We start from the raw sequence: 11,085 nt of genomic DNA on the forward strand, positions 1-11,085 counted from the left end.
TGATAGCATGAATTGTCTTACACACAGGAAAACATTTAAGCACAATACAGGTGAGAAAGTGAGAAGCAGGTCTCCCTCCCACGTTAGGCCCCATGCTTTCATTTTTACCAGCAACCACTTAGATAAAAAAGAATTCCATGTATTCTTCCAGAAACTTCACACACACACACACACACACACACACACACACACACACTTTATATTAAACACTGAAAATTCTAAACACATACCTTTTTTTTAAATATCTTCATCTAATGATTTTTTATTGTTACCATTTGCATAAAATAAAATGCACAGATCTTAAGTGCATAATTCAGTGCACAGATTTTTGAGAATTATACACATCTATGTAATCACCTTCCACATCAAGATAAAAAACATTTCCATAATTTCAGAAATGTTTTTTCTGCTCCTTTCACATTAATTCCTCTGAATTCTCAACCACTTTCTAGTTTACGTCTCCATAGATTAATTTTGCCTGTTCTTGGACTTCCTAAAAAGAGAATCATACTCACATAGAGATATTTTTTTAACATTTGGTCCTTTAAGCTGAATTTTACTTCAGTGTACAATCTGTGGTAGCAATCTGTTAAAATTTTCTAAAAATTTAATAACTAGGTATTAATGAATAGTCTATCCTTTTCCCACTGGTTTATTGAAACACGTTGCCAATGTTTTATTCCAGGTTTTCATAGAGAGCAGTTCTTTTTCTGAATCCTCTATTGTGGTTGCCTATCACTGTACCCATCTCACAGTATTACAGTTACTATACTTTGAAATAAGTTTTCATGTATGCTAAGATAAATTCCATGATCTTCCTTCACTTCAAAATTATCTTAGGTATTCTTTACTTTTTATACTTTAGTGGAATTTGGGACAGCTGGCCAAATTTTATGTAAAACAATTTTTAAAATTTGATTATTGGAAAAATTAACATCTTTACAGTATTGAGTTTCCCATACTTGAATGTGGTATAGCTATTGTTTCATTCAGGTCTTCTTTTATTATGTTTAAAAACATTTTGCTCCTTAAAATAATTGCACATATTTTGTTAGACACATTTCTTGGTATTTGGTAGGTTTTGTTCTGTGGTAGGCAGAATAACGGCCTCCAAAGTTATCTACATCCTGCTCTCCATAACCTATGAACATGTTAAGTTACATAGTAAAGGGGTATTAAGATTGTAAATGAATTAAGATTGCTAATCAGCTGACCTTGAGATGGGGAGATTATCCTGGATCCTCTAGGTGGACCTGATGTCCACACAAGGGATTTTAAAAGCAGAAGAGAAAAGTAGAAGAGAGGTCAGAGTCAGAGAAGAAGATGTTGATGACAAAAGCAGTTCAGAGTGATCATTATAGGAAGGACCGAACTTGTTTTCTTCTTTTGATGATGGAGGGAGAGGGCCATGAACCAAGGAATGTGAACAGTAGCTAGAAGCTGGAAGAGTAAAGAACATTGATTCTCCCACAGAGCCTCAAGAAAGGAATACAGCCGTGCTCACACCTGAATTTTTGGCCAGTAAGACTCATGGTGGAATTCTGACCTCTCGAACTGTGTGCTAATAAATTGTATTGTTTAAGCCATTGGGTTATGGTATAAAGGAAACTAATATATAGTTCCGTTGGGAATGATACCTTTATTTATCTTACAATTTCTAATTTTCTTTTTGGTTATTGCCAGTATTGAAGGAAAACATTGATTTTTTGTGTGTTTTATAGGGTACCTGTAGTTCTATTTTCCATTAGTTTGTAATTTTTTTAAGAGGCAATGAAACACACACATAAAGACAAGAAACAAAGAAAATTGAGAAATTAATGAACTAGAAAACAAAGAAACAATGGAAAGAAGCTGAAAAATAAAACCTGATTCTTTGGAAAGACAACTATAATAGATAAACCTCTAGCAAGTATAATCAAAAGTAAGAGAAGGCCATATATATATATATATATATATATATATATATATATGTATATATATATACACACACATATGTATGTGTATATATATACATATATATGTACACATATATATGTCTGTGTGTATATGTATATGCAAATAACCAGAGGAAACTTATATTATATATATATATAAAACTTTATACACATACATACATGAGGTGTGACCAACACATATGGTGAATGCTTAAATAAAAAAAATATATATTTTACAGTAAAATCCACATTGCAATTAATCCCTCTCAAAATACTCCCCCTTGCTTCCAATGCACTTATCCCATCATTCTTGCCACTTTCTGAAGAGTTTGGAAGTCCTCTTTCATGAGTGTCTTTAGTTTTGTTGTCGTGACTGCCTCATGTCCTGAATCAATTCAAAACCTTTAATTTTCGTGGTCATTTTGACTTTGGGGAAGAGTCAGAAGTCGCACAGTGCCAGATCAGGTGAATAAGGTGGATGAAGGCACACTGTCGTGTTTTCATTTGACAGAATACTCTACCAGAGCAATATGTTGTGATCAACAAATATGGTGAATGGTGCTGCCAAGTGCCATCCAATGGAAAGGCAGGGATCTTCAATATGGGCAGTGGAGCATCGAACCTTAGTAACAGTGTATGACAAGTTTCAACTTGTTTGGTGCCGTCAGTTGGGTTTGAGCTATAGTTGAGAGAAGGTGTGTTTTAAAGTGTGCATAAATCATCCTCCATCATGACAATGCTCTGTGTCACACATCGCTTCTGGTACTGCAATTTCTGTCAAATAAAAACATTACTGTGTGTCCTCATCTACCTTATTCAACGGATCTGGCACTGTGCGACTTCTGGATCTTCCCCAGAATCAAAATGATTCAGGACATCGAAGCAGCTACGACAGTGCAATTAAAGACACTCACAAAAGAGGATTTCCAGAACTGCTTCAGCAAGTGGCAAGAACGATGCGATAAGTGTGTTTGAAGCAAGGAGGAGTATTTTGAGGGGGATTAATGGCAATGTGTCTTTTACTATAATAATTTTTTTATTTAAGCATTCACTGTACTGTTTGATCACACCTCGTACACACTCAACGCACACATACATACACACACACAGTCACACACAGATATACACATATATATACCGTGTTTCCCCCAAAATAAGACTGGATCTTACATTAATTTTTGCTCCAAAAGATGCATTAGGGCGTATTTTCAGGGGATGTCTTATTTTTTCATGTAAAACAATCTACGTTTATTGAAATACAGTCATGTCATCTTCTTCTGGAACATTGTCATAGTGGACTAAATGCATCCATCTGGCTGATGATCTTAACTGAGGTTTATTTTGGGGGGAGGTCTTACTTTCAGAGAACACGGCACGTACCTCACTTGATAGACACAAATTAATTAGTTCAAGAGGGTTTAATATTATAAATACAACAAATATATGTATATTATATGTTACATAATGTATAAATATGCATACATGAGGACTCACAATTAAGTTCATGAACTCATCCTAGAAAAAGTACTACATACCTCATTGCTGAATATCACTATGGTCACCTTCACAGTACTGCTCTTGGGAAGCTATGCACTGACAACAGTGTCTAGTTCACCCTTCAAAGCACTTTTGGAACTCTTTTTCTGGAATGGCCATCAGAGCTGTCCTATTACCCTTGATGTCTTGAATGTCATCAAAATGTCTTCCTTTCAGTATTTCTTTCACCTGCAGGTAAAGAAAGAAGTCATTGGGGGCCAGATTAGGTGAGTAGGGAGGGTGTTCTCATACAGTTATTTAATTACTGGCTAAAAACTCCCTCACACACAGTGCTGTGTGAGCTGGTGCATTGTCATGGTGCAAGAGCCATGAATTGCTGGTGAAAAGTTCAGGTCGTTTGGTCTAAATTTTTCATGCAGCCTTTTCAGCACTTCCAAGTAGTAAACTTGGTTAATTTTTTGTCCAGTTGGTACAAATTCATAATGAGTAATCCCTCTGATATCAAAAAAGTTTAGCAACAAGTTCTCGAAGTTAATTGCCAGACCTCGTATAAATATACATATGCACATTCAAAGGGAATAACAAATTGACTATATAATAATTTAAATATGTTGTTTTATAAAAGACATACACATTACCAGAATATAAATAATTGCCTAGTAGAAAATATTTACAATACATACTAGAGAGTTTAAATATCCTTAATATATGAAGAGTTCCTAGGCATTTATAAATCAAGAAAGTTTTAAAAATAAGCGACGAGTCAACAAATAAATATATATATAATGTATATATAATATGTACATATAATATGTATATAAAACCTTTCCACCAAGCATTTCTTATTTCTTAAAATTTGCTTGATCATAGTTCTTTTCTATTTCTTCTATAATTTGTCAACTGAAAATTTATTTTAAGGTTCTATTACTAAATTGTAAAAGCTCATGACAATTGCTGAGTAGTAGGCCACAAAGAAAATGCCAACACATTTCAAATAATCAATATTATAAACTCTGTTTTCTATAACCAAAATGCAATAGTACTTATAGTCGATAATAAAAAGTAAAATATACAAACATATTTTGGGAAACTAATTAGGATTTCTAATTAATTCTTGGTTGAAATAAGAAGCAGTGTTGTAAATAAAAAAATATGTAGCACTGAAGGACAAGGAAATCATCAGTTTATCAAAATTTGTGTGATGCAGATACGCCATACTTAAAGGAGAATTAATCACCTTAAATTTTATCTATGAGCTACATTGGTTAGGGAAAAGTCTAAGCTATTATAAAAGAGAGCCCAAAATATTTTTGCTTGAATAGGTAGATCTCTGTTCCACAAAATTGGACAGAAGTGAGTGGTCTGAAGATGGCAGGGCATCTCAGGTCATCACTACTTCCCAGAAAGTGAGAAAAGGAATAAGGACAGTCCAAGAAAGATGGCTTCATCTTTAAAGGGTTGGCACCGAAGTTGCAACATCATTACTGACTCAAAGTTAAACACAGGCCACATAAAATGCAAAAGGAGAAAAAGTGGAGGATAGATTCTTTGGCACAGTGGTTTCTGTTACATGTGGTTAATTTGAACTTGATACTAATGGAGAAAAGGAAAACACAAATTACATTTTAATAAAAATAACTTCAAAAGTACAAGAGGAACAACAGTAAACTTGAGGAAAACAGAGGAAAGAATAAAGGTCAAAATAAAAATGGATGAAAAAGAATCAAAGAAAAAATTAACAAAAATCAATGTGGTTCTTTGACAAAATGAAGGAACTTGATAAATCCTCTGGCAGAACTGATAAAAAAGGGGGGCATGGCTCAAATAAATTAGGAATGAAGAAGACATTTTTACAGATACAGTCTGTATGAAAATCATAAGATGACAATGATCGATTTTATGTCAATGATTTTCAATATTCATATGGAATAATTTTATAAATAAATATTTGTACAGAAAAACATTAAATAAATTGAATGGGCATCAGAAAGGCTCACCATGTAAAAGACACCAAGCCGAGAATATTTTGCAGGTGAGTTTTCCTAAATCTCCAGGGTGTAGATAATTGTTTTCTTAGATAAATGATTCTAAAGAATAGAAAATGATTGTAAAATACTTATAAAGTCCTTTTATGAAACAGAAGAAACTTTTTATCAAATCCAGAGAAGTACAATACAAGAAAAGAAAATTACATGCAGGCCTGATTTATGAATATAGATGTGCATTAGAATATAGAAATGAGAGATGATTACCAGAACCAGGAAAGAGAAAAATATTTTTGAGCTAGACAGTGATAGAGCTGTGAGAATACTCAGAAATCGATAGATGAGGATGGAAAGAAAGCGATGAAAAAAACCTGTATCCTTTTTGTTTTGTTATGCTTCTTTTTTTTTTTTTCACAGTGAAAATTTTTTATATTTAGAATTAGCCAGCTAGACTCAGTTTAAATGATCCCAATTTCGTTAGCAACTTCCAAATCATCATAGTTGGGAGCCAGTGGAACATATGCCTTCTTCTCTCCCTCAGGCCTGATCAGGTCTTGACCTTGGCCACATCAATGTCACAGAGCTTCTTCACAGCCTGTTTGATCTGGTGCTTGCTGGCCTTGACATCCACAATGAACACAAGTGTATGTTGTCTTCTCTCTTCTTCATGGCTCACTCAGTAGTTAGGGGAACTTGGTGATGGCATAGTGGTCAAGCTTGTTTCTCCTGGGGGCGCTCTTCCGAGGATATTTATGCTGCCTTTGGAGCTACAGTGTCTTGGGCCCTCAGAAGGTGGGTGATGTACCGATTTTTTTTTCTTTTTTTGTTTTTTTGTGGCCGTGGATGCCTTTCAGCTCTGCTTTATTTGGCTTCAAAGCCTTTGCTTTGGCTTTGGCTTTGGGTGGGTCAGGGGCTTCCTTCTTTGCTTTCGGTGCCATCTTCATGAAAAGACGCTTCATCGTGTTTTTCTTTATTATTACTTTTTTGAGTAATTTTTTATTAGTTTCAGGTACACAAAACAACATACTGATTAGACATTTACACCCCTCACAAAGTGATAATCCCCCCAAGTCTACTGCTCCTCTGACACCATACATAGCTCTTACAGTACCATTGACTTATTCCCTATGATATACTTTACATCCCGTGATTTTATTTATACAGAAGGTGCCAAAAAAGAGTATACACATTTTTAAGAAAGGAAGAAATTGTATTAAAATTGTAATACAATGAATGACACTAGCATTCATTCGATTAACGCCATCTTTTGAGCAAACGTCACGCTACGCATTGCTACCATAATTCAATTCAACTTCAAAAAGTAATACATAGATAACATCTCTTAAAATGTATACACTTTTCTGGCCATATATATAATTATAGTTGAAATTCAATATTATTTTATGTTAGTTTCAGGTGTACAGCTCAGTGGTTAGGCATTTACATAATCTATAAAGTGATCCCCCCATAAGTCCAGTGCCCACCTGACACCCTACATAGTCTTTACAACATTATTGATGAGGTGCTTCATCTTTTAATTAAACTTTTTATTTTGAGATAATTGTAGATTCAAATGCAGTTATAAGAAATGATGCAGAGGGATCCTGTGTACCCTTCACCCAGTTTCTCCCAATGGTAACATCTAGCAAAACTAAACTATAACAGGAGATTGACATTGACATAGTCAAAATACAGAACTTTGCCATCACTACAAGGATCCCTCATCTTTTTATAGCAACTGCTTTCTTGGTTCTGCCCCACCCCCTCCTTAATCCTTAGCAACCACTATGCTGTCCTCCATTTCTATAATTTTTCATCTCAAGAACGTTGTATAAATGGAATCATACAGTATGCAACCTTTTCGAGATTTTTTTTTTCTACTTGGCATACTCCCTTTGGATATTTATCCAGGTTGTTGCATGTGTCAGTAGTTCATGTGTCATGTATCAGTGTTCATGTTGCATGAATCAATTTTTCTTGCTGAGTAATAGTTTAGTAGTACTCCATGTTATGCATGTACTACAGTTTGTTTAATCATTAGCATAGTGGCCTCAAGGTCCAACCATGTTATCACATATAGCTTCATAATATATTTTCAAGCCAGGAAGTACAATACCTCCAGCTTTCTTGCCCTTCTTTCTCAAGATTGATTTGGGTATTTGGGGTCTTTTGTAGTTCCATACAAATTTTAGGATTGTTTTTTCTGTTTCTGTAAGAAATGCCATTGGAATTTTAATAGGATTGCATTGAATCTATAGATGGTTTTGGGTAGCATGAACATTTTAACATTATGAATTCTTCCAATCCATGAACATGGGGTATTGTTCCATTTATTTGTGTCTTCTTTAATTTCTTTCATCACTGGCTTATAGTTTTCTTTTTTTTTTTTTCTTTTTTATTAAATTTATTGGGGTGACAATTGTTAGTAAAATTACATAGATTTCAGGTGTACAATTCTGTATTACATCATCTATAAATCCCATTGTGTGTTCATCACCCAGAGTCAGTTCTCCTTCCATCACCATATATTCGATCCCCCTTACCCTCATCTCCCTTATAGTTTTCAGTGTACAGATCTTTCACCTCCTTTGTTACATTTATTCTTAAGTATTATTATTTATGATGCTGTTTTAAGTGGGATTGTTTTCTAATTTCCTTTCCTTTTTTTTTCTTTAGCTTTTTAAAATTTTATTTTAAATGGGTTTTTTCAGGACCCATCAACTCCAAATCAAGTAGTTGTTTCAGTTTAATTGTGGAGGGCACAGCTCACAGTGGCCCATGTGGGGATCAAACTGGCAACCTTGTTTTTAAGAGCACCAGCCAGCTAAGCAAACCAGCCTCCCCTCTGATTTCCTTTTCAAATAGTTTGTTGATAGTATATAGAAATGCAACTGATTTTTGTATGTTGATTTTATATTCTGCAACTTAATTTGTTTAGTAGTTCAGTTTTTTGTGGAATCTTTAGAGTTTTCTATATATAAAATCATGTCATTTGCAAACTGGGATAATTTACTTCTTCCTTTCCAATTTAGATGACTTTTATTTCTATTACTTGTTAACTGCCCAGGCTAAGGCTCCCACTACTGTGTTAAATAGAAGTGGTGAGAGTAGAGATCTTTGCCTTGTTCCTGAATTTAGAGGAAGAGTTTTCAGTTTACCATTGAGTATGATGTTAGCTGTGGGCTTCTCATATATGGCTTTTATTATGTTGCGGTATTTTCTTTCTATTCCTAATTTCAAAAGAGTTTTTATCATGAAAGGGTATTGAATTTCATCAAATACCTTATCTGCATTCATTTAGATAATCGTGATTTTTGTCCTTTATGCTGTTCATGTGGTGTATCATATTAATTAATTTGTGTATATTGAACCATTTTTGCATTACAGGGATAAATTTCACTTGGTCATGGTGTATGATCCTTTTAATGTGCTGTTGTATTCAACTTTGCTAGTATTCAAATGCTACTATTTTGCATTATTGTATCTTCTTGGAGATTGTATGCAGTATATAGTTAGATCTTGTTTTTTTGATTCACTCTGACAATCTATTTTTTATTGGTTCATTTAGACCATTTATATTCAAAGTTATTATTGACATAGTTGGATTAATATTTACTATATTTGTTACTGTTTCCTATTTCTTGCCCTTGTTCTTTGTTCCTATTTATTTTTTGGTTTTTTAAATTAGTTTTAGGTATACAAAACAATGTAATAGTTTATAAATGACTTTATAATTTATATCCCTCACAAAGTGATAACTTCCCTCTCCCAATCTACTATCCCTCTGGCATCACATATAGCTGTTACATTTCCACTCTTTATTCTAATGCTGTACTCCACTTCTTGTAACCATATATATATATTAAACTTTTTATTTTGAGATAATTGTAGATTCAAATGCAGTTATAAGAAATGATGCAGAGGGATCCTGTGTACCCTTCACCCAGTTTCTCCCAATGGTAACATCTAGCAAAACTAAACTATAACAGGAGATTGACATTGACATAGTCAAAATACAGAACTTTGCCATCACTACAAGGATCCCTCATCTTTTTATAGCAACTGCTTTCTTGGTTCTGCCCCACCCCCTCCTTAATCCTTAGCAACCACTATGCTGTCCTCCATTTCTATAATTTTTCATCTCAAGAACGTTGTATAAATGGAATCATACAGTATGCAACCTTTTCGAGATTTTTTTTTTCTACTTGGCATACTCCCTTTGGATATTTATCCAGGTTGTTGCATGTGTCAGTAGTTCATGTGTCATGTATCAGTGTTCATGTTGCATGAATCAATTTTTCTTGCTGAGTAATAGTTTAGTAGTACTCCATGTTATGCATGTACTACAGTTTGTTTAATCATTAGCATAGTGGCCTCAAGGTCCAACCATGTTATCACATATAGCTTCATAATATATTTTCAAGCCAGGAAGTACAATACCTCCAGCTTTCTTGCCCTTCTTTCTCAAGATTGATTTGGGTATTTGGGGTCTTTTGTAGTTCCATACAAATTTTAGGATTGTTTTTTCTGTTTCTGTAAGAAATGCCATTGGAATTTTAATAGGATTGCATTGAATCTATAGATGGTTTTGGGTAGTAGTATGTCCATTTTAACATATATATATATATACATATATATATATATATATATATATATATATATATATATATATATATATATATAGAGAGAGAGAGAGAGAGAGAGAGAGAGAGAGAGAGAGAGAATTATAGTTGATATTCATTATTGGTCAGCTTCTTAATCTATTTTGAGTTAATTTTTTATGTGGTATAATGTAAGGATCCAACTTCCTTCTTTTGCATGTGGATACCCAGTTTTCCCACCATCGTTTGTTCAAAAGACTGTCCTTTCCCCCATTGAATGGTATGGGCTCCTGTTTTGAAGAACAGTGGACCATATTCTTGGTGATTTCTTTCTGGGATGCTCTGTTCTAGTCCATTGGTCTATAAGTGTGTCTATGCCAGTACCACACTGTTTTCATTACTGTAGCTTTGTAACATGTTTTGAAATCAGGAAATGTGAGACACCCAACTTTGTACTTTTTCACTATTCTTTTGACTATGTAAGAGGTTTTTTTTGTTGTTGTTTTGCTTTTAAGTGCAACTTTTCTCTCTGTAGGGCAGAGAGACTAGCAGCTGCTTTTGTAAAATGCATATTAGTCAAATAAGAGGAAGCAATGCACCTTGTGGGTGCTGTGATTCAGTGGAATAAAAGTATTGGAATCCTGGGAGAAAAACAGTCACTGCCACTTCAATAAAAATCTGCTTCCCACATCACTCTTAGATCTTATGTGCAGAAGCTTTTCCTCAAGTTTGGAACCATGTGCATCAAAGGGTGTTTCTCTTTTTCAATTTAGGGATGTTGAGGACTCCATTCTGGTTATGTAGTCTATACCAAAACTGTTGAAACTTTGGGGAGGTTAAATAGGTAATTTGTCCATTCACTGATAGTATATATACATCCCTTGCCCTATGATATGCTCTGGGCATGCAGCAGTGGCCACAGACCCAGCCCTGCCCTCAAAGGAAAGGATTCAGCAGCTTCTTATGAATGTGGACGTAGCCTAACGTGTGTTGATGTAGGAGACAATTGCACATTTGCCTCTTAAGCTATAGAGTAATTTCCTAATTTTTCAAGGGCATACTCTTTAT

General features: G+C 34.3%; 1 pseudogene; it reads right to left on the reverse strand.

Moving 5' to 3' along the window:
- Positions 1-5,874: 5,874 nt before the first annotated feature.
- LOC148758270 (large ribosomal subunit protein uL23 pseudogene) lies at positions 5,875-6,360 on the reverse strand (annotated as a pseudogene).
- Positions 6,361-11,085: the final 4,725 nt, after the last annotated feature.

The sequence above is a fragment of the Rhinolophus sinicus genome, chromosome 5, assembly GCF_057876585.1.
Source record: "Rhinolophus sinicus isolate RSI-liver-muscle chromosome 5, RSI-T2T, whole genome shotgun sequence".
Classification (NCBI taxonomy): Eukaryota; Metazoa; Chordata; class Mammalia; order Chiroptera; family Rhinolophidae; genus Rhinolophus; species Rhinolophus sinicus.